The sequence below is a fragment of the Ambystoma mexicanum genome, chromosome 1q (genome assembly GCF_040938575.1).
Source record: "Ambystoma mexicanum isolate Mex_15411 chromosome 1q, UKY_AmexF1_1, whole genome shotgun sequence".
Classification (NCBI taxonomy): domain Eukaryota; kingdom Metazoa; phylum Chordata; class Amphibia; order Caudata; family Ambystomatidae; genus Ambystoma; species Ambystoma mexicanum.
In genome coordinates, this window is record NC_090922.1 from 1,369,907,895 (window position 1) to 1,369,933,195 (window position 25,301).

The 25,301-nt window shown below is 43.5% G+C and overlaps 1 protein-coding gene across 1 annotated transcript in view; it reads left to right on the forward strand.

Moving 5' to 3' along the window:
* AGBL4 (AGBL carboxypeptidase 4) overlaps window positions 1-25,301 on the forward strand; it is a 2,799,905-nt gene that overhangs the window by 2,125,979 nt on the left and 648,625 nt on the right. The window lies entirely within an intron of this gene.

Here is a 25,301-nt window from a genome sequence, read left to right on the forward strand (position 1 = left end):
ACACAGGCATCAGCTAGGTTGACTCTCTCTTCCACCATCTGCCTGAAGCCTGGAAAGACTTCTGGTTTGGCTATCTCCGCGGCCTCCTCCAGCTGGGTGGAGAAGTCCCTGGTCAGAGTGCTGATTTGGACCGGAGGCTTCAGGTGGGCAAGGCAGCCTTCATGAACCTGGAAAATCACCTCATCCCTCCTGAATTCACAAGTCACATCTTCCTTACCATAAGGGCAGGAAGTGTACACCAGGAAGTTCCCCCCATGCCGGGTAAAAATCCTGTCTGGTGTTGTATTGTCCTCATTGTCACTGTCAAAACAGTCCTTGGGGATTGGTCCTAACAGTTAATTTAATAAGTCGATGGAAAAATGTCGGTCATCAACCGCCATTCCAATAATGGTGCCTGCGGCTAGAGTAATACTCTTTAAGTCGCTGTTATCCACCTCTATTAGAATGGTGTCATGTTCTATGTTGACTAATGGAGTTGGGTTTACCCCTAACCCTTGCTGTTGGAAAGAAGCATTTAGATGTATGTAAGCATCAGGGTTTTTCAACTCTTGTCCCCTTTTAACTTTCACTTCCAGGGAGAATTGTCGGGTCCTTTCTGGGATGGTGACTTCCTCTTTAACCTGAATTTCAACTGCAGAAGGTAGCAATTGAGCTGACCTAAATGCTTTTTCTGGATCATCAAAGCCCATGGGATTATCCGCTAATCGGGACCAAGCTTTGAAGTTTATTAGGTCCAAACTAATGGCAAAGCGATTGAGAATGTCACTGCCTAAGTAAAAGGCGGCAGTGACGTCTCGCACGACCCAACAATTATGGACTATGCTCTTGTTGCCAATGGAGATTTTGAGCATACACCTGCTTGGCAGGAGATGTTTTGAATTGGGTGCTTCCAGGTCCATTTCCCATTTGTCTATCAGTTTGAAGGTGGGAATGGCTGGATCTTTTGGAAGTTGGCGAAACATGGCTTCGCTGATGAAGCTCTTACCGTTGTTCACACACACTCGAGCGAGAACAGAGTCCTTCCCATCATTTAACTGAACAGGGATGAACAACTGCTCTCCAATTTGCTGAATATCAGCCAGGCTCTGAGCTGATTTCACATCTTTCTGGACTATAGGAGTGGGAGTTTCAGATTGTGGATTGGTATAGAATTTCAGAGTGTTTCCTTCCAGCGTGGAATACCACTTTAGACTGGAAGGAAGGTTGATTTTCAGAAATAGAGAGGACCCCCCATCACCAGTCTGTTGTCCTACTGCTATGACTGTCACGTCTGGAATTTGGTTGTTCTGGAAGTGAAATTCTACTTGGTCAGATTTTTGTTCAACCATGTGGCAGGTGCCGTTTAAACTAACATGGTTGACACTCTGTTTTAATTTTATTGGTCGGCTAGTCTGGGTCCAGAGGACCTTGTTTACACAATCTATTAGGGGTGACAACCTTCTCAGGAGGTCATTCCCTAGTAAACAAGGGGTGCCCTCGGGGGTCACAACTATGACCGGGTGTTTCAATTTGTGTCGCCCAATTTTAATGTCCAAGTCTGCAGTCCCCTCAACGGGAATTTCCTTCCCGTCAAAGTTCTGCAGTTGTCCCGGAAGAGAGGTGAGAGGAATTTGGTAATTCTCTCCCCTTCCTGCATTCAGTTCGTCAAAGGCCCTTCTGGACAGAAGGGTAGCTTGAGATCCAGTGTCCACCAGTGCCGAGATTGTACCCTGCCCCTGTACTTGTACCGGGGCATAATATCTTCCCTCCTTCTCCTCAAGGGGGCACAGATAATGTACATTTTTGGACAACTGGTGGGCTAATTTTCTGGTTTTGGACATCGCGAGAGAAGAATTTTGGGCAGAATTCTGTGGAGAGTCTTGGGAATCTGAAAGAAAAATTTGGCAACTGGAGATCAGAGCCATTGTGGGTTCCCCTGGTTCCAGTTCTGGGCCGCCCCCCCCTTTTTGGAGGCAGCCCCCAGTATGGGTTTGAACCCGGGGATTTTCTTGCTGTTGGTTCTGGGATGAGATGGTGGGCGGCGGTAGCTCAGTCTCCACATCTCCCCAGTCTGGATTTGCATTCCTAGGGACCCATTTTTCTTTGGGAGGAGTTCCCCCCTCTCTGAAGGAGAAGATCCTTTTCTCAGGATCCTCTGAGGATCCCTCTCCCTCAAATTGGAAGATCTGTACCTCCTCCTCAAACTGAGTCTGTTTGGGTCTTTTGTTTCTCCTACCCCCCCTCTGCTCCTTAGGAGGCAGACTTTCAGGGGCAAGAGATTTCGTTTCCGGTTCCTGGGTTTCCAGGGGCTGTTTACAAGTGAGGAAGGAAGCTTCCTCCAAGGCTTTACACCCCCCTTCCCTTTGTGCCTCCTCCCTGGGAACCGGTGAGTTATCGGGGTGCTGCCCCCGTCATTGTTCTGGAGCACCAGGTCCAGAGTTGGGTGCGTTCTGCGCCGGCACGCCCATCTGAGGGTTCTGCTGAGCCCTCAGTATGTGACCCAGATCCCGCGCCATGTTTTGAACCTGGCGCTCTAACTGGGAAACCCGCTCAGGCTGATACGGGGCCCTGTTTTCTCCCCTGGGCTGATCCCGGGAAGGGTAGCTGTCCCTCCTCTGGTAATACCCCGGGTTGGGAAGATTTGGGTACCCCTCCACCCTTGGCCTCCCCTCTCCCGGATTCAGTGGTCTGGGCTCAGGGAATTGGGGAAAGAAGGATGGATGGTTTTGGGGCTGAAAGTCGGGTGGATATCTGGGGAAAAAGTTCTGCCCAGGGTTTGGTAAATTTCTGCCCTCCTGTGGGAAGTTTGGAGGGAAGTTCCCTGGGTTAGGTGCTTGGCTGGATCCCCCCCCTTGGGCTGGAGGAGTCCACACATAACCCAGGATGGGTCGATTTCCCTTGTAACGGGGACTTACATAATCAGGAGAGCGAGGGACCCCATTTGTGGGGCTGCCTCCTTGGCTCCCTGTCTGTGACTGACCCGAGGACCTTCTGGGCCTAGCATTATTAGGTGCAGGTAGGTTTTTAGGCCCCCCCATCTCCAAATCCAAAACGGGGGTGACCTTTACCTCTGCCACCTTGGCAGCAGCAGGGGTGCTGTTGGCTTTGGGGTTTTTCTGGGCATTACTTTTGCTATCTACCGGTTTCTGCACCTCATAGATCCGGGTAGCCTGTTCAATGACCCAATCTAGGGATCTTTTCTCGTGAAAATCCCTCACGAGCTGGGTCATGATGTATTTGGGCAAGGCATGGAAAAACGTATTTATGAACTCTCTACTATCTGTGCGCACCCTTCTTGTGGTCTGTGCAAAAGCACGCTTTAACTCCTGCACAAATTCTTGTGGGGCCTGATCCTCCCCACATTGCAAATTGTAGGCTGCCTTGCGAGCCTCTTGAGGATTTCTGTGAACAGAAAAATGTTTCAAGATGGCCGCCTTATAGGTGGACCATCTTAAATGATTTTGGTCCTCCAGCCCCGCAAAGAAACTGGAGTATTCCGGGGAGAAGGTCCACTTTACATATTGAATACAGCTTTGGCTGTCCTTCAAATGGAAAGTCTCCATCATTTGTTCAAACAACTCTAAGTGCTCCCAAACAGAATACTTAGCGTTCTTATGGTAAGGCGTGATGACGCTCCTGATCGCCTTAATCTGCTTTAAGGGGTCCTTAAGCAGGGCCCTTTTTGCCTTATTGGCCTTTTTGGTTCGGGTAACCCTTGTCCATTCATCCTCGGACTCAGAGGCACTGCTCCCAGAGGTTCCCGTCTGATCTTCCAGGTTTTCCCGGATTCTGCGAGCCTGGGAATGGCTGGCAGAATGTGGGGACCTGGTCTCCTGTGTCCTGCGCAGTTCAGAGGAGTCTTCAGATTCCTCCTTGCTGCCAGGATTTGATGGGTACCCCCTCCACTGACCTAACTGGGCAGAGGTTTTCAGGATGCCCTTAATGGGCCTACTCTCCTGGGGTTCCCCATCGAACTGTACTGTACTTGGGTGCCCATACCCGGATGCCCACCCCTCCATTCCTGAGTGGTACTGGCCTATGAGCCCCATACTCTTAGCTGGATAGTAATCTGCCATCCCTGCAGCCCTGTGCTCATGTGCGCCAGGGGACATGGGGGTGGTAGAGTCCAGGGACTGGGGGAGATGAAGGCCCCTGGTGTTAGGGCTCCTGCGGTTATGGTCAGGAGTCTCTCTTTCCCAGCGGACCTCATCTCTATCCGCCCCTGCTCCCTGTTGCAATGCAAGAGCCTGCATTTGTGCTTTCAGTTCCTCTGTTAAGGCCTTACTCGACTCTATCAGTTTCTCCTGCATCGCTACCTGTTGCTGGAGCCTATCATTGTGTTGACAGAGGGCCTCATTCTCCCTCTGTGCTTCCTGGTTGGTCCTGGAGAACTGGGCCAGTCTTTGCTGCAGGAGGTTTACCTCCTGGGCAATGTCCCTATTGGCCTGCTCCTTTCTTGCTAGAGCATCTTCCACCCTTCTGGTGTGCTCTACCAAGTTCTGGTTTTCTTTTTGGAGGTCACCCAGCCTGGAGGGCCAGGTGATTTTCTTCCATTTTTCTTTTTAAATGGCAGACTTCCTGGCCTAAGGCGTCTCTTTCCTGACTAAGAGCCTGCATTTGTGCCGCCAGGTCGTCCCTCTGCCTTTGAAAGGCACCAGCTTTCTGGCGTTCTTCATCAAACTCTGCCTGGGTATCCAGGTCTTTCAAGATCAGCTTGTTGCTCTCTACCTTCACTCTATCTAGATGACTTTGCAGGGTGGCTACCTGCTCCGTGCATGCCCTGTTAAAGTCTAATTGTTGCTCCAGCTTTTTCTGGCTCTGCAGTAAGGAGTCCAATCTGTCTTGGTGCTCCTTCTGCAGGGCCAGAAATCTAGTATCCTGTTCTACCTTTTCCTGTTGCAGCACATCCATATCCTTCTTTATTTTAATGATGTGCTGCCTACTATCATCTTCTGACTCCTGGCTCCTCTGCAGCCTCTGCTCAGAAGAGACCAGGTCAGATTGGGCCTTCTCTAACACCATCTGTTGCCTATTTGCCAGATTTTGGCTTTCAGCACATCTATCCTGCATGTCTCCCATATATAGGTACAGGTATGCTGCTATCCTGGCAATCTTATTGTGTTCCTCTTTGGCTTTAGGAGCCATATATAGTTCACTCAGGGCCACATGTAATGGACCCTGATCTCTCCATAAGTCTGACCCTGTTTCAGTGACCTGTCGCGTGATGGCCTGCAACCAGGCATCCTGGCCCTGTTCGGTCCATTCACCTCTCACAAATAGCTTATGCAAGAGGTGCTCTCTGGCTATTTTCATATCTACCAAGGTCGTCATTCTAGAGATTGGTCTCTGTCCTGAGTTACAGAAGTTAGTATTTTATTTTTGCAGAACAGAACTTTTCTTGGAGTGTCCCTTTTGAGGAATGCTTCACAGCGTAATGCAGCGTGGTGATCCGACCGGATGTATGTATCCCGTCAGTTATCACACTGTATTAAGCTGCACAAGTGGTAAATCTAACCCAACGTCTCGGCTCGAGCCCCCAATTTGTAAGAGGATTCAATTCAACACTACAGCTAAGTCAACGCCTAGTCTATAATACTGAATGAAAACCCTTATTGATATATCTTTATGTCCAGTTCATGCGTTCTGGATGACTACCCCTATATAACACCCCTCTCTTGGAATCCCCCTGACCCCACTGAGCCAAGAAGTAGTTCTGTTTTGCAAGTTTAAAAGGTTTATTTGATAAATTAAAATATATATATATATCACACTTTATAATAAATTAATAATTGAATAGCACACTTAATCTGATATGATAAATATTAACAACGGAGAATCTGGCACTAACACGCTTCTCTATAATCAATAAGGAGTTGACATGAAATGGATAAGGTAGCACACAGGTGAATAGGAACAAAAGAAGAAGGGGGTACAAAATGCTTTATAGAGTTCAAATGGATGCAAGGTTGAATGAATGAAATGCAGTATAGAAATACTCAATGTGATTTCAACAAAACAATGTAATCACTTTTCTCTGGCAATCCCCTCCCCCCTTTTATGCAATGCAAGGAAGTGGAAGGAAGGCACACAATTCTCAGAAATGCAATTCATGTAATTCAGTTCAATCCCCCCAAGCTTAGACTACAGAAGTTTGAAAACACAGGCAAATGCTTTGATATGTGCTAGCAATGGATGAGAAATATGCTGGAAATGCTTTTAATTCCCTTTCAGAGGTTCAGGGTGAGTGGTATCTAGTTAATATTAGTCCCGGCTCACACTAGCAATGATGCAGGGATAGTTAGCAGGTTAAACGAATTTCTGGCAAATGGAAGGCAAGCAGCAGCTGATTTTACATGTGGAGAAATTTGCAAATCGCGGTAAAATTCGCGGATGCGTGTTCCGCGATTGCGGTAAAACTATAAGGGGTAGGAATGCGGTTCTAGGTTCATAGGAAAGCCACGATTCTAAGCTTTCAGATAAAAGTTACTGCAAGTCTCTAGCCCAAACGGTTACAGAGTTATGACCGATTTAATAGAGGTCGTTTTGGTTTTGCAAATTTTAAAAACTCAAAAAGACAAGTGCAGCTTGCAACTAGAAAATGACAAGTGACAGCTTTACAAATGACAGGTGACAGTTAGGAGGCAGTTCTACTTAGATTAAGCTAGATTGAATTATATTATTTCAACTAAGAGATTGGTTCTGCACAGTTTTCTAGGTACTCACACTATATTCTTGAGTGAAATGGGCCTCATCACGGATCTGGTCAGGGTTTTAGACTCGCCTCTGGTCTCTGCACTTCACAGTGATCTGGGTCAGCTCTCTCTGGTTCTGCTAACAGGTCAGCTCTACTCTGCTTCTGGTCTGGCCTGATGGATTTGAAGTCTCTATGTTGCTCTCTGAAGGTTGATGGAGGTAAGTATGGATTTTTCCGGCAGAGCTTCCAGCGGCATATGGATTTTAAAGTCCCTATCTGTCCTGTCTGTCTGCTTTTATGTGTTTAGAATGTGGGTGTGTTCTAGCATCACTGACCCTACCTCTCTCTCAGCTTCTAATTGGTCAAACTTCCATTTATCATTTGATTGGGGAATGAACTGTGAGTCAGAGGGATGTCATTTTATGGCTTGCAGATAGGACACTCCTCTGTCAGATTGCACACATTCTATATTTGATAATAAAAGACATATTTCACAGTTACACAGTTGCTTGAAATTACATATACATGGTGTGGCTGAATTTAGCCATGTCTCTGTCCAAATCTGCTGTTTCTAAGAGCTTGCATTCAGAAATGGCACATAATTGACTTTTTAACTGGTTTTTCACTTTCTGACATTGACCCAACTTTACATACATGTGTGCAGGGAGTATGGACATTAACTGATGAAGTTTCAGATTTTTAACATGCATACATTTAGAGTAATATCCTCTTTTCCGCTAAAACCCCCCTGAACACGCCACCGGGTCGAAAAACCTCTTAAAATGTGGGCAGAAAAATCACAAGAATTATGGTATCATTTATAAAATGTTCACATGTCTGCTCTATGAGTTATTCATCTTTTTAGAGTTATGTTCTGGCTCCAAAGGGGTGTGGTTTCCTCTCAGCACAAGGTAGAAATACTGGTTTATCCAGTTCTGCCAAGCCAGCTTGCTCTCACAGGCAGTGCTCCTCCCAGCTTCTGCCAAGAGGAAGCTACATTTTACGACTGCTGTAATAAAACCTTTGCCTGAGTCAGGAGAGGCTCATTGTTCAAGAGGAAGCCATTTATGATCCTCTCAATAAACCCTCTGCCTGGGTGAAGGGAGTTGCATTGTTCACTCTCCTGCAGAGCACAGGTAATTCAATTATCAGATAGATGGCATATCCTTAGTGTGAGCAGCAAAAGGGCAGCTAGGCCTGGGAACACAGCTGTGACTCAAGTTTCACTCCTGATGGGGGTAGTTGCCAGGCAGAATTGGAATCTCTTTAAGCCAGTTTCAGATGAAATGTCACTTTTTGTTCCCCAGTTCCTGCATTCAAATAAAACTAAACATTTTTACATATGCAGCTAGAATGCTGATTCTAAGTGCAAAACTATGACATTTCAACAGTTACAAAGGCATGTGACACCAAACATAGGTCACTCATTTAATCTAAACATTTTCGATTTTAGTGTCTTTAAATCCAGTGCAACTTAAACTGCTGCAATCCACAGCTCAGCCAGTCTTGTTATAAACCTTCAAGTCACTTCAGAATATCACTTTACATTGTATCCACCTCTCAGTAAGTCTTTCTTTGGCATGTTTTGGGTTCATTTATTCAGTTTTCTACAAAAAAGTAAAATCTGGTGTTGTTTTAAATTGCCGGCTTTTGGATAGTGGTGAGTACTGGTACTGCACCCATTTTTGGGATTTAAGAATGAATTCCCCACAATTCTAGTTGCATTTGGCAATCAGCATTGCCATTCCCAATGGTTTCAGACTACTGTGCGGGTAGTCCAATGGTGGTTTTAAAGCGCTTTGAAGCTAACCGGCGCTACTGTTTTTCCTTTGGCAACCCATTTCCCTCATGGCAACCCGGCCTTTCATTCTCGCACTGGTGGGTGGCAAGTGAGGCAACCATTTTGGTGTGCGCACAAACTGCGCAGCTTTCCTGGATTTTGGCGCACATGTGGGTTTTCCGCCATCTTGACTTTTCTAAGCCCACAGCACCAAATGTTGCAGCATGATTACTTGCACGTGGGTCAAGACACCCAACAGGTCATCTTTGACTCCACCCTTTCCTTCTACACCCACATCTATGAGGTCTCTAAAAAGTCAAATTTCCTACTGCACCTCCTCAGAGGTACTCTGCCTTCCCTCTCCTTCCCCCAGAAGCTCATGGTATCCCAAGCTCTGGTTCTCTCTTTGTTGGACTATTGTAGCAGCCTCTTTCTAAATCTACCTGCCTCTACTCTCCGACCTCTGCAACTAATCCAGAGAAGGACTGGGAGACTGTTCATTGGCCTCAAGCCCTGGGATCGTATCTGTCCAGCTCTGAAATCTCTCCATTGGCTCCCAGTGGATGCAAGGATTACATTCAAAACCCTCTGTAGTGTACTGAATAACTGGACAAAAATTCACTTTAAAAGGGACCCTCTTCAATCCGGTTTTGTGGTCCTTGTACGATCCCTAACATAATCACCATCAATATGCCCAAGTCACAATATGCCTCCAGGAAGCAAACCCTATATTTTGCATTTATCGACTTCCGGTCAGCCTTCGATTCTATAAATCATGATCTTCTATTCTCCAAGTTAAAAATACTGGGTTGTCCATCTTCTATTCTGGCCTTAATTATTCAATTACATACGGTCACCACCATGAGAGTTAGGCTCACTCTCGAAGGCCTTTTGTCCGCCTCTTTTCCAACCTTTGTGGGCCTTAAGCAGGGATGCATTTTGGCATCCATACTGTTTAACCTATTTATCCTTGATATGGGTCTCTCCTTCCTTGGAATTACAGCTGATGCTCCGGAGTTGGGTGGCCAGCGCATCCCGTGGATGCTCTACGCTGATGACCTTGTTTTAATATCACAGGCTCCCAGAGGTCTACAGAACTTGCTGACTGCCTTATCAGATTATGCTGAGATAAATCACCTAACAGTAAATCTGTCTTAATCTCAGATCTTGGTTTGTAGGCCTCTTGGTAAACACAAAACTTACAATGGGTGTTGGCGCTTGCAACAAGAACCAATCGAAACAGTTTTCGAATATAAATATCTGGGTATCTTCATTCAAAACACCGTTAGTGATGGTAAATTTCTGCACACTTTACAGTTAAAATTACTGTCTTTGATATCACAGGCCAAAATTCTTGTATATAAGTATGGGAAATGTACGCTGAAACATCTGGCGGCCACCTTCTGGAAAAAGGTCTTGCAACTCCCAAATTGTTCACCTTTGCCCATAGTGAGGTTCGAACTGGGTTTGAACTCATTACATAGCAGAGTTAAATGGAAAATGTGTTTCTTTTTTTTCGTAAAAGCCTGCTTGGACTGGCCAATAACAATGTTTTGAGCACGGTAGCTCGCCATCTGCCAGCTTCCACCTCTGCTTTTCCCTTAAAATGGCGAAATCTTGTTTTGGACACCCTAGACGAAGCTAACATCTCATTACAGTTCCTTATTGAAAACCCGATCCGTGCTAAAAAAAAGTACTACCAATGGGATTGGATCAAAAATTACAAATCTTGTGTAAAATACAGAGACTTTGATGTCAACTGCTTTGGGATAAAATGTGTGGGTCAAGTGGCTGGCTATCTTTTGAAATGCCAATCTGCAAACATCCGCAATTAGCTATTGTGGCTGAGACTAAACTTATGGTCAACGAGAGAAGTGTTGGCGAGGCGTAAAATCATTCACACTGACTCAAACTTCTGTCGCTTTTGCGAGAACCAAAGTGTAAAAGAAACCTTGCAGCATATAATTGTGTCCTGCCCTAAGTTGAAGGCTATGCGAGAGAAACATTTTAACAATTTGTTGAGTGTCAGATTCTCGATTATGAAGGCTTTGGTGCATTTTTTGGAAGCTGTTATACCTGCTGAAATAAGTATTTAATCTTGACGTAAATGCTAATACACTTCATAGTTGCCTGGAAATATTGCTAAAAACAAGACATAGGTCTTCATTGTCAGTTTGCTGGTATCCCGTCGGTAATTCCAGCAGGATACCAGCAAATGGACCTACCGTTACTGGCACCTCATATGCCAGAATTATCAGCAACTTACATACAGGTGTCAGCACAGTAGGTTAATCCTCATTCCATGGAGTCTATGGATATTGCGGGTATAACCAACACTGGTAATACCGGTGTTGGTGATATCGACAAATTTGTAGTTTCGGAAATATACAGGTAAATGGAGTTATTGGCACGTCCACAGTGGCAAACTGATAATGAAGCCCATAGACCATCCTCGTGTCACTCAGCATATAATGCCATTAAAGGAAGAGTCCTGTAGGGAAAAAATATGGCCACTTATTTAAACAGTGGCACCAATTTCAACTGATGCTGACATTTCAGCATGTGCTCTGTGTGTGTGATTTAGTATACTAGTACTGATGTGTACCATTGAGGATAAACCAAAAGGGGGTTGATTTGTGGGCTTCAAGCCTTAACATATTAACAATACAGCATGTCCATGGACAGCTTTGCTTGTGAGGGTTAGATTCAGAAAAAGCTGAAAAAAAGAGAATTAAAGGGTGAACAGCCTGCTTTTCACAGTGCAACAAGATGTGAACACAGGTATTGTGCCGAAGCGCAAGAAGAGGATGGCATGTTTCATTTTCTTCCAAGTGAAGGAAGAGACAGTCAAAGGGGTGTGCAGTTTGCCAAAGGTCAGAGGGAGTGAGATGAGTGCTAGAAGTCTCTGGAAGATACCCAAAGGCCTGTCACGTGTATGTGGGCTGGAATGGGGTGCAGTGAAGCAAATGACATCACCTGGGAGGCGAATAGAAATTTGCAGGATCCATAAGTCCTGGGTTGGATTCTGAGAAAGGCATATCATGGACTGCGAGGTTGGAGGCAGGGCTCTGGCCAGTGAATTTTTGCATGGGGCTTTTTGCTTGTGACTTTTTGCATGGGGATTTTTGCGTGGCCTTGGTTTTGACAGAGCTTGCTCTAGCCCATGCATTGTTTAGATTTTTAAAAAGAATAGGGCTTAGATATCACAAATTCTGATTGCGAGCAAAGGCATGGGGCTACTTTGCTCAAATATAGGAAGGCTTTCCTCGAGTGTAAGAACCTGGATATCATTGCATGTGTGCTGTCCAAGCATAAAGACTTTTTGCCAACTCTCACTGGGCCTTGGAAGCTCCTGGGAGAGGAACTGTTATGCATGTGTCTGAACCACAGAGAGGACAGCGTAAGTTGGGATCCCGAGCCAGAAGGTGGGACTGTTGTGACTGGTGCTGAGACAAGTGCTGAATCTGCAAGTAGGCCAGAAGGGCTGATTGCACCATGGTCACAAGCGAGTATTAATAGGGATAACAGAAACTGGAAGTGCTTGCAGAGGTGATTTTGCCAGGTCAACTGATCTAGAAAGGCAACTCCCTCTTTCTCCATGGTATCCAGAGACCAAGGAAGCTACCTGGAGCAAAATTGATTATGGGAATAGTTATGCTATGCAAGAGCCCATTATCATTAACCTCCAACTAACCTGACATTAGTTAAGGGGAAAAGGCGAAATAGGAGGTGGAGCTATTCCTAAAGTGCATCTGCTTTCATAAACCAACTAAAGTGCTTGCCAAGGTATATCCTATTTTCATCCTCAACCTACTAATAGTAAACACGGGAGGACATTGCAAAGTATGTAAAACCATGGTACACATTCTCAATGAGTGCTAAATAGTTTTTTTAGGACCCTAAGAAAACTGTCAGTGTGAAACTGCATGTCTTTTCTCTAATAACATGTGCAGCTGAATGTATGTTTTGCTGATTGATTTGGGTATATGACTTTGAATGTGTTGCAATGCTTGTTCTTGTCTATAATTAACGTAAACGGAATGAATGTATATTACTTTGTTCTTTGAACTGAGAACCCTTCATATAAAATATATTGAATTGTAAGACTGCGTGGTAGTCTCTTGTTGTGTGGCTTATTTAATTTACAATACACAGTGTGCACATTTGCTGTATGGCTAGTGCAGTACAAGGTCTTCTGATGCCTAGCCTAGCCCAGTGGAATCTAAGTGATAACAGAAAAGTGGCAGGGAATGTTTCTTACAGTCCACAACAGCACTGTAAACAAAGCATGCGTTACATGGAAAAGATTGATTCATCATTAATAGTCCTGACTTTATTGCATTCTATTTCAGAAGCATTTAAATCCATTTCCTCTTTGTATTGGAACACAGCTGGAGATAGTGGAAACTTTGATAACCCAGGAATATTGGAGCGGCTAGCCAGATATGATGTAATCCTACTACAAGAAGCTTGAGCTGCTCAAGATTTGTATCTGGATGCTTTTAGCTCGCATCAACTTATGGCTACTATGAAATCTAGAGACAAATATGCTGGTAGTATAGTGGCATGTAGATGGTCCTCCATGACACTAGATGTTAGGGTAATTGATACTATAGGCCTGGCTTTCTTATTTTAACATGTTTGTACATCTGCCCTAACACCTCTCATATGCTGACCTTATCATTAGAAAATTGATAATTGCCTGTGCATTTCTAGAATAGTCCCCATGGGGATTGCAATTGTTCAGTAATATTGGATTTAAACAGCAACATTAGAAAATACTTTTTAGACAATGATAAGAAGTCAAGTTGGATTCTAATTCAACTGTTAAATTGGAAATAACCCCTAACTCAACAATTTGTATGGTGTTGTTGCTCCTGAGATGTTAGATATGTTAATGTGTGCTAATTGCTTGACATTTTAAACCTAGCTAATTGAATGGGGTCTCCAAATCAATACGGTGTTATTGGAAGCTGACATACCAAGGCAGACACGCTCAAGGGACACCAAGGCCTTTCAACCACTGATTACTTTTGCATTATCCTTGCTAGATGGCAATCCATAGTTGATTATAAGGTAATGACACATACGTTTTTGACCACCACCTAATCACCTTAAAATTAAATTGGTTGTTTAAGTCTTGTTAAAGTGTATTTATGCATGCAGGAGAAGGATTAAACGGGAGCACTCTAAAGAATGAGGTATCCAAGAGACAATCATCAGTATTATTCAGGTGTTAATAGATGGTCCGCTGATGCCTGATATTGATACAGAATTTCTTTGAGTAGAAATGTAGATTGTATGAATTCTGTGACCTCTAGCTTCTTCAAAACTGGGCTGGTTAAAAAATCTATACAATATATTCAAGTCCTGAAATGAAAAGTGGGTTGACTCGGACACATGCTTAGAGAAGTGTTGTCACAGTAACTGTAATAGTAACTGAACCAATCCCAAATGAAATATGCAACTTCCATTCAAATTGTCTTTCATGACTGAGAAAGTGCACTAAGCAAATAAAGCATTTGCTAAGAGAACAGGTTTTATTATTACATTGCTGGCTAAATTTGAAAGCTACACACCTTTTACAATGAAGAATATTTGACAAAAGACATTCTTTGTTGGGAGAATGTCGATACACAAATATTTTAATGGCCCATGCTGTCTTTTTTATATGGTGATGTGGTTAAGTGTTACATTTCCAAAATACACAATCTGGATTTGATTCTCGGCCTTGGTCAAATCAGTATTTTAGAAAACAAGTGTGCAGGTGCCGGCCACCCATATGGTCCTCAACTTGAGCCCTGGATCTGCCAAGAAATAGTATGATGATAACTGTAGGGCTGGCTGGAATAAGCTGATTAGCCTTTAAAGGCCCCACTTATTGATAAAGCAAAGATAAGGAAGGCAGAATGGAATATGAGAACACTATTCCAATTAGAATAGAGGAATTAGATGGCATAGCTTTGGAGGATCTCATTGTAGCCTCCAATCAACATACTCTAAAGGTTATAATACAGGTGGCCTTGGGCCTTGGGAATGCTTGGTAATAATCAATCAAAAGCTAATTTTCAAATGCTGAATAGATAACTAATGGTGTGCCTCTATATAACCATGCTAAAAAATGGGATCAATAAACATGCCCTGGATGAACTCATTGATATGACCTACTCCGTTGCAAATTTCTTGAGGAAACCCTTTAGCATATCTGAAAATAATGTGGCTATTCACAAGCAAGCTTTCGACAAATGTTCACACGCAGACAGCATACTAGCTAATCTATTCAGGACCCTAATTCATTTCAGAACATCTCTTTTAACCAATATTTTCAATAAAATGCATGCAAAAGGCAAATTTACAGAATCATGGGAATGTGTGATCATATTTCACAATTTTGAAAACATGTTCCATGTCTTCCCCTTTTGCCCATCTACCAATTTCTTATTATTCCCAATTTAAACAATTTGGGGGACTTCATTATCTATGATACATTCATTGGTCAAATCTGAAAACATTGTGTCCAGAGTACAATTGGGCTTCCATGAAGGCCTAGCAATGGATGAACAGGTGGTGAATCTGTATGCCATTATCTCTAGTGCTTTTTTATATAAAAAAAGAGATTTATTTTGGCCTTCATTAATTTGTAAACTTCTTTAGATAAAGTAAATGGACCAAAATATGGTCTGGCTATGAGACCTACACTCCACGGTTGTATGTTTGTAGGTGATGGAGGTCATATTAATTATTGGTTCCCTATAAAGTCTAGTGTGAGACAGGGCTGTGTACTCACACATACATTTTATTATTTATATATTAGGAAATTACATACAATTCTAGTTAGCTGTGGAGCTCATGTTACTTGCTTTTCTGGTCCAAAGATTGTGCTACTCGTTTATGCAGGTGACACAGTGCTGATTGCGCGAACACCTATGTCACTCCAATGTCTCTTTAATATCCACACTGATTTTGTGAACATTGACCGCAACATTAATATATCTAATCAGCATGTATGATTTGTTCCAGGAACAATAAATGCCCTAATCAGCACTCGTTTTCTGTTTCAAAAGAACCCCTTATGGTCATCAACTCCTTTGAATACCTCAGTATGTCTTTCTAATCTAGGCTAGATGGGTGAAAGCACCTTAATAAACAATCAACCAGTCACTACCAGTCTCTATCAGATCATAGGGTGAATTTGTGCTTTGGGAATCTGTAGTAAACAAGCCCACTAGATATGATGCTAAAGGTGTATTCCATCATAGCCGAGCTCATGGCCAGATATGGTGCTGGTGCGCAGGCAACAACTGTTTCAACTCTACAGGTCCAGAAAACATATTTCTTGAAAAGGATCCCTGAACCACCAGACTCTGCACCTAATTTTTCCATTAATTGCAGGGTTGGCGATCTGTATCTTCAGGACTATTCCAAAGGTGACTCTGACTGATTATATCCTAGTTAGAATCTTGTTATCTGAACAGGGCCAACTAAGTAATCTGTTGTTATCATGCATTAAACCACAGCTAGATAGAGTTACCCCTGAAGTTGTTTTACAAATCCAAATAACTTAAACAAAGTACATGATGAACTTGTTAAAGTGTGTCTCTTTGACCATGAAATGAGAGGCAAGTGAATTGATGAAGACCTCGAATCATGAAATGTAACGCTGGCTGGTAATGGTCCACAAATAATATTTGATATGGACTAAATATAAACAGGAGCAAGTCTTAACTACTAGAACCAGACTCAATATGATCTCCTTGAGAGTAATCAAAACTGGATGGCCCAACTGACTGTACATTATTCCAACTGCGTATCTTGCCTTGAGGTGAGAGAATATTTATTGCATGTTATTTTATATTGTCCTGCTTACTCAGTGATATGGCAGCACTTCCCTGTCACATTATTCAGAAATTTGACCTTTGCCCATTGTGAACCTGCTCCTTTATACATATTATTTGCTGACTCTCCTTTAGTGATTTGAACACTTTTTATTTACGTGCAGTTGGCAACGAGACAGAGAGAACCTTCTAAAACTGTGTTTTGAGTGAATGACTGTTGTTTTAACTTATGCTACATTCATTTAATCACATTTTTATCTATTGATAACCATGCATGGATTTTCCGTATCATGTTATTGAATAATTAATTGTGATAATCAAAGGTAGAACCTCTGTCATCTCACCATCCCCATGGAGCAGTGTGAGTTGTGACAGCTGTTGAACCAAGGCCTCACTGTGGATGCTCTGGAACAAGGTCCCTTTCACTGGAGGGGAAGCACCCCATTTGAGTCCTAACAATATTATAATGGATTTGGACAAAGAGCCTTCCCGGGAGAGCCCAACCTTCATTGTCGTGCCACAATGCATCAGCTTTATCGGCTACACTAATTTCAGAGGCACTTGACTACCCAGTAACTTATTCCACAGGGTAGATCTCTCAACCTGATCTAAAATTGTTACTTAATTCAATCGATGCCATATACATGGTTCCATTTGAAGCTTTCTTCCCACCAGCTTATAAGTGTGCTATAATGGTTGCATGTAATGCCATCCCCAAATGGCATCTGAAGCCCACCAAGAAGGGAACAACGGCAACCAAATGTAAAAGGGTCACTGAGATCTCTTAACAATAATGAACAAGAGATTTTGATAGCTTTAGGCCTATAATTTTCCTGTTTGCTGTGGTCTGCTTTTTTGTTAAGTAAAGCCTTCAAAAAAGAAAGCTATATATCCAGAATGCTTTCGATCGTTACTGGTGCCAAGCCATTCGGGCCAGGGGTCCTGGAAGCCTTGGGTCTGGATATAGCCCAACATCTGTCCACCTCTGTCCAGGGGCAATCCTCCGGAACTGTGTACCCCATTGTGGTTTGATCTTCTAGGGTAAACCCAGCTAGAAAAGAGTATTTTGAAAAGAGTATTTGTTGATAAGATACTCTACGCAAACCTCTTAAAGAATGGAGTATGATATTTGGCTCTCAGACTTACCCAGTTTTTTATTAACTGTTGCCCAAAAGCTAGCTGTATCATTGCCCATTAAATGCTTCAAAACGGTCTGGTTGTCTTTTGTAAACACTTATATTTCCAAGCTTTTCAAATAATTTGTATGGGTCTGTGCAATGACTCTCCTACAAATCATAAATTCTAAGGGGGGGGAGACCCTGTTTTGCAAGATATCGGAACCTAGCTCTTAACATCATTTGTGACTTGGCTACTTGTATGTTGAATGTGTCCTTGAAAGATATTTTTCTTATAACCCTACCTTTATTAGATAACTTATGAATGTCTTGGCAAATCCACAGAAAAAAGGTGTCTAAAGAAAAGTGAGGGATGGAATTACCACCATTACATTGAAAATAATAGAAGATGACAATTGATATTAAGCTGATAAACTTTCGAAAGGTATAGTTGTTCCATTTAACTGTTAGCCCCCCACCTGATCAGGTGATAACATGGCCATAGCAGGATTTAAGTCCCAAGACCTTACTTTGATGTAAATCGAAAGGTGCTGAATAATCTGGTCCCCCATTGCTGGATCATATGGCTGTATGGGGCCACACAAACCTATTCACTCATCTGACACATATAGGTGATAAATCCACGACTGCCTGGACCCCCTGTGCCAACTGTAGGGGCAGTTACCCTCTGAAACCTCATCTAGTGGAACTAGAGCCAGCCCCTACTCCAACATACATGCATCCCAGTCAACTCCTCCTAGTACATTGAGAAGAGAAGTTGGAAGTGGTCTGACCGAGAACTCATTTAACTTGGCACCCTCTGAGCAGTCCGAGTTAAAATCCCATCCAGCTGTGATAGAATGAAGAAGGCCTTGTTCTAACCAATCGATCATTAGCAAGCCCAAGACCACCTCTATGTAGCCAAAGAGAAGCTACGTGAATTCCAATACATAATGACTATAAGGATTTCCAGATTGTCTGGTTCAAGGACCAGACCTACAGCCAATAGGCCCTCATGCGAGGAGTTGATACAACAAGCCTTGACCCTCAAGTTTAAATCTAATGCAATAGCCAAAACCCCAATAGGATGTCCCATAGCTCCTCTAATGGCCGAGATTACAAAAGGAAGGGGCTCAGGGGAAAGACTGTACCTCCCTCATGCTAGTGAACATTTTAATTCCTCCCTCCAACCAAGTCCAGTCATGGGACGAAGCTGCACATGCTTGGATAGGGTTAGTCAAAGGGAACTTCCATCAAGGGTGTGCATAATACAGAAAGAAAAGTTGTAATCTCTACTTGAGTGGATAGTGGGTGGAAATCAAAACCTAACGATCTCAGAGTTGCTTGTTAATCCAAGACCAGTCGTGCAACTAAGGGTGAATAAAGGTAACTGACCAGTCAATCTGTTCCCTGTTCAGATAGGTCTACATATGTATGTATGTATGTATGTATGTATGTATGTATGTATGTATGTATAGGATATTTATAGAGCGCACAAAGGCTGCAAAGTATCGAGGCGCTCGATGTGAGAGTGGGATGAAGAAAAAATGAGAACAGATGCGTTGTTAAAGCCTTACGGAAAGGAAGTAACTTATGGAGTGTGCGAAGACCTAGGGCCAAAGTGTTCCAGAGTTTAGGGGCAAGAACGGAAAAAGATCTCCCACCAGCTCTGGAGTGAAGAAATCTGTGAACGTGTAACAAAAGTTTATTTGAAGAGCACAGTGGCCAGTTAGGAATGTAGGAGAGGATCCGCAAACAGGAATTTGGCCCCAACATTGTGAATAGCCTGATGGATCATACAGAGAACCTTGAACTTAATTCGGCTTCTGATGGGAAGCCAATGTAGTTGAAGTAAAGGTTCACAAGGATTTGGAGGCGTAGCAATAGCCTCTCTGGTTGCCCAGGGTAAATTGTGCTACAATAATCGAGAGAGCTCATAATTGAGGCTGTAACCATTTTGGGCACAAAGAGCAGCAGGGAGAATGGGTAAGACTTTTTTTTAAAACCTTGAATTTTATAAAGCCCATCTGACAGACTCAGAGGAGGGCATGTTGAGGCAAAACAGAATCTGCGTGTCGTCACCGTAGGAGAAAAAATGAACTCCATGACCGCCGATAAGTTTGGTGAGTGCCTGCATATAAAGATTAAATCGATACATAATCAATATCACCTGTATGTAGATGTCTCAAGGACGGAATGTGCTGAAAAATATCCAACAATTTATGCCAATTCATTGGCAGGTTTTCCCAGGCAATGATAACCAAAACTTGCCCATTTGATCTAGTTGTTTGCCCATTCGGGGAAGGCAAAGGGCCCGTTGCTGTAAGGAATAAATCATGGCCTGCCTTTGGCCCCTTAGTTGACATTACCATAGCCTGCTGAACCAAGGATTCAACATTTACAAATGGTAAGGTCTTGGTGACCAGATTCTTGCTGGCTTCAATTAACTCAGAAACATTCTCATGGATAATGGAATTACAGATTTGAGAGACAGGAGCAGAAACAATTTCTTTAGTTAACCACAAATACGCAGTAAATGTTGTCTGATTATAAGATAATGTGACATTTTCACAGGATGGCAGGGTGTAGATATAGAAGCTAGCATAACCTGGGTGTTAAGATACATGATCGATCCCTCTACTGGTAGAGACTGCAAAGATGTCAATGTTCAAGACGTTTGTTCAAGTTAAGGGCAGGCGCATTTTTTTTATTTTTTATTTTGCTCTCAATGTTTTTTCCTGGTTTTCTTTTTTTGATTTCCACAAGCCTGACGTGAAATTGGAAGATCAATCCCAGTCTGGCTCTTCTCCACTGGGGACTAAAACAACACTGGAGGCACGCTTAATATAGTTTGGTAGTTAAGCAATGGGGTAGGACTGTTAGGAGTTTAACTTAGGGGTGAGGCAAACGATATGGTCCTGGGAACGTACAGAAAATTCGGTGTAGAAGGCAGATCTCAATCCATCTGGATCTCAATGTGCTGTGCAACAGCCTGCATCACACGACCCCCTTGCCAAATAATCCAATACTTTTTGTGTTTTCTGCTCCATCATGGCGCATTTCCCAGCATTAGCTTGTGCGAGGTCCATTATGTTTTCATAGAGGCGTAGCAGAATCTCTAACACTCAGTGAAGGGCCGATATGTAGACTGGCCCCAAGGAGTCTACATAGGGCAAAATATTTGATGTTCCCATAGATTGTATGACCTTTGGGGTGAAGTAGCACATGGCTGCACAAGTATCAGGGTTTGTTAGCACGTTAGACTGTAGCAGAGCACCTCCCCTCCCTCGCAGGGTGCTATAGGCCTCATTCCACAGACCACACTGATATGTGGTGACAGACAATTCTGCATTACTTATTAAATCACCAATATACCTGCAGAATCTTAGATAAGATTCATCCGGAATAATTGAATCCTCCCATTATGTGCAGAGGTCGTAGCTACTTGATCCACACTTATTATTTGCTTTTGTTATTTGAAATGTCCCCAAAGACGTGTTTTGTCCTACGTGTGTCCCCTCCAATTCTTCCATGATTGGAGGAATAGAAGTTTGTTCAGACAGAATGGTGTTACACTTTTTTAAGCTAGTATCAATTGCCTCTGCCTCCAGTGGTTAGCAAAAGGAGGTGATTTTTGCTTGTGTTGAGGTTTTTTGTAAAGAAAAACAAATTTAAGCCATGATACGCTCTTTTGGTGCTGCTTCGCTAGTGTCTGCTACTGCCAAAGTATCAGGGGTTGCACAGGAACCTCCACGTGCTGCTTTGAATGTTTACTACGCAGAGCTACAGCCATCACTATCACCAATGCTACCACCATCGCTACCAATAATCAGTCTGTGAACAAGATTGATCAGAGTAAAAAGTCAGACAATCACAAGCAAAGCACTTACTAGTGTGATGATCTTTAATTTGTTGGTGATTATTACGGGAGTGACTTTGTGCCATAAACTGTCCGCCAAACAGCGCAGAATTAGTTGCAGTCAATTTGCAAGCTTTAAATTCACAATGTGTAGCGGCACCGTCGCGAGGCTGCAGGACGTAATTCAATGCACCACCGCAGCACACCAGTAACAAAGTAACACTCAGACAGCACTCCGCTATGCACCACTCCCAGCAGGATTTTTGTAATGTTACGCCTCCTTCAATAATTGATACTGTGAAAGGACTTTGATCCCAGAGTCAAATCTACAATTTAGTTGTCCTAATGAAGCTGAATCCAAGATGGACTGAAGAAACCTTTCTGTTAATACCCCAGCTAGTGAGAAATGATGTTCTGCACTGGCCAAGTGCTTGGGCCAAAGGGCAGAATACTACTACCAAAACACCAAGGGATGCAAGGGAATCCAAGAATTATCAATCAAACATTCAAAAGTCAGAGTCCAAATCTGAGACAGGTAAAATGTACAATAATCCAAAGACAGTCCAGTATCTGAAACCAAAGTGCTGTAACCAATCAGAGCGAGAATAAGGCCAAAACCAAATGAGACCCTAAGCGGGTTCCAGGAACTGTTTGAGGTCAAGTATATATTGAAATGCCAAGCAACCGCACAAGACAACAGTTTAGAAGCACTGTGTGCTCCCCTGGTTTTGATCTCACAGAAACCCTGAAGTACAAGAGCAGCTGGACTCTTGTTTCACTGCCTCAGACTGCTCAAATTGTCTTTGTGTCACTTCACCTGAGCTTGATGCCTTCCGGGCTGATGCAGGACCCAGGGAGTTGCGTTTGGCACTCCATGAATATCAAGCTGATACCTGCTTCTTTTAGATATCTCGACTCCGTCTTGCGCTAGAGAAGATCAGTGCCAATTTGACTTGAGTGCTAATTCACTGCCATGGAAGCATAAAACCTGCTGCATCCTGAGCACCTCAATGACCAAACAGAACCTGATTTCAACCCAACCGCTAACTCAACCTGCTGGTATACATTTTGACCCAGTGAAAGCATTGTTTTGACCCTTCTGAACCACTGACTCCAGCCTGTTGGGACCTATCAACTTGCAATGGCTTGCGGGCCAACATGATTCACAGAGAGCCCCTTCTCAATGTTGGCTTACCACTGGATCATCGTGATTCACCCAGTCTTGACACCAGCTTGACCACAAGAAAGCATACAGAAGCCCGGCATAGTGTTGTTGATCATCCACAATATTACATTAAAGAGCCCTGTGCCCCGATTCTACTATTGAAACTAAAGTGAATTTTCAGCTCCCGGTTCTGCTTTTTCTTTACAAGAGACCTTCTTGAAAATCGACATTTTGCCAGCTGTGTGATTGAACACCACTGCCAATCTGCCCAGAGTAATGTTGCATAACTGCCTCTAGGATCTGTGTTTATTTACTGGATTTTGCTTGTGTTTTATAGTTAGTTATTAGCATTTCTATTGTTCAATTAAAAGTCTATATCTCAATAGAAACTTGATTGATCATTGTTTTATTTTGGAGTATGTGAGCTATTGCTGTTTGGGTTGTTACTGCTAGCTGCTCCCACCACTCCTGAAGATATAGCCTTCCATTGGCCTGAGCTACCACCTAAGGGAAATGAGGTATACGTTTCAAGCTTTGCCAGTTTCACCTTTATGAGTGATATGAAATGATATGATAAGTCATTTATAAGGCGCCTGTGCGCAAGTGTTTCTAGGCGCCACAAGACAAGGAGTGGAGGACAGGAGGACAAAACATTGATCTTACTAGGCCTTATGTCATTCAGATCATGCAAGTGTGGGTAGGTGGGAGGGGAGAAGTGCAGATAACTCAATAATTGCTGCAGGAGGGTGGGTCATAAGTGCAGAGACAAGGGACTGTAGGGTTGCAGATACAGACTCTTAAGTGCTGGGGGAGCCCGGAAGCAGAGCAAGGGCAACTGAACATGCGGGTGCCTGGGCCTGAGTGTCAGTGGGTGGCCAGGTGACCAGTGTGCAGAGCAGTCAGGGACATCAGCAAGGGAGAGCAAGAGAGAAGGCAGAAGTGAAAAGAAAGGTCTTGTGTTGCTTCCAGAACCAGAGTTGGTTCTGCTCACGTCTGAGAGAGGCAGGGGGGCTGTTCCAGACGAAGGCCCCAGCTGAGGAAAGTGATTTCCCCCCCACTCTCTGCTTGGAGAAGCGTTTGACTCAGAGAGTTGGAGGTGAATGAGCAGAGGGCTCGAAAAGGAAGATTCTTAGTAAGAGAAATTCGGAGGTAGTGCTGTCCCAGGCCCAGGAAAGCCTTGCGGACGATGCAAAGGGTCTTGAACTTGATCCTTGCAGCTACAGGGAGCCAGCAGAGAGATTTCAGAGCTGGAGAGATACGACCTCTGGGTTTGAGGCCAAGCACAAGTCTCACAAACCTGTTCTGGCTATGTTGTAAAGGTAAACGAGTAGAGATAGTCAGATTTAGAAAGCAGTAGTCCAGCCTAGAGAGGACCAGGGCTCTGGAGACAGTGAGCTTCTGGGGGAATGAGAGTAAAGGCAGAATACGTCTGAGGAGGTGCAGCTGATAGTGTGACTTCTTAGAGATGCCTGCGATGTGATGAGAGAAGGAGAGGGTGGAGTCGAAGATAACACCAAGATGCTTAGACTCACAAGGAGGAGCAGGAATAGGGCCCAGGGTGGGTGGCCAGAGTAATAAAGGGACTGTAGAGCTGAATGCTTCTGCAGGAAGTCCCGCCCCCATTCTGCCTATATGTTGGTAGCTGGAAATTGTGACATGCACAACACCAGCAATGGTGCCTATTCCACAAAGAGCCATTGAGAAAAGGTATCCATTGAGAAAACCCTATATGATTTATCCCTGTAGAGATGACAATCTCTTAGAGGAGATCACTGATGGAATATGAAGTTGAAAGGAAGAGGGCTGGTGACGTCACAAGAAGCAAGCGTGATGCACTGGGAAGAGCGGCTGAAGAAGAGAATGTATAGACCTTTTAGAATCTGATGACGAAGTAAAGAATTGAGTAAACGTTCATATGCAGAATGAAGATTGCACATGTGAAGAGCACTGCAGAAAATTCTAGTTGTTGCATAACTGTACAGATGCAGCAACACAAGTAAAATAAGTAATTGTAAAGGCTAGCTATACGTAGTGAATAGACTGAAGGCGGTTCCGACCATTATGTACAATTTTGGACATCAGTGTCATATATTTAGTAAGATCAGACCTCTGAAGAAAGTAGGATCAGAGGGCCCTTAAGCCTCTGGGTCAGTGGCACACATTACAAATCTATTAAAATAAAGTAAAAGGCTGTGTCGCAGCAAGAAAACAGCTGAAAGATCGAGGAAAGGCCTGGAATAGCTGTCTGGCCTGGTGTCAAAGGATGGAGCGGCCAAGAACCGGTTATCTATCCTTGAAGAACAGTGAACGTGAGATGCTGCAAAACAGGCCAAAATATGGTCTCCTTTCACGTGAGTCAAGGATGGAAATAGGAGTTGGGCTTGCAGACCTGTGCTGCGATAAGTGTGTGCCTATAATCACTTTTATTCTCAGGAGCAATGATACTTTGCAAGGACAAGTTCAAAGACAGTCTGAATGGCAGACAGCATGACTGATGAGAGCTGTTGGGCTAATTGGATGGGGAGACACAGTCAAGTCCACCCATTGACACCTGGGGTACCAGTTTACATGCTGCCAGTGAGCTGAATGTTCCAGAAGGGTACAAGCGTGCCCACCAATTGTAGAAGGACATATAACAAAAGGCCTTATAGCTTGAGAGCCAATCATATACCGTGTACTTCATAACTGAGGAAGATGACTTGCACTAGGGTTGGGCATCCGTTATCCACCTGACTGTAGAGACGCAATCTCAACACAACCCCTTATAGAAAGCATACTTAGATGATTCCCTTAAGCAAACCACAACCCCCTTAGTCTGCCACGTAGTATGACGTTATGAATGATGAGTTTTTGCTATAAAATATTTTTTTTATG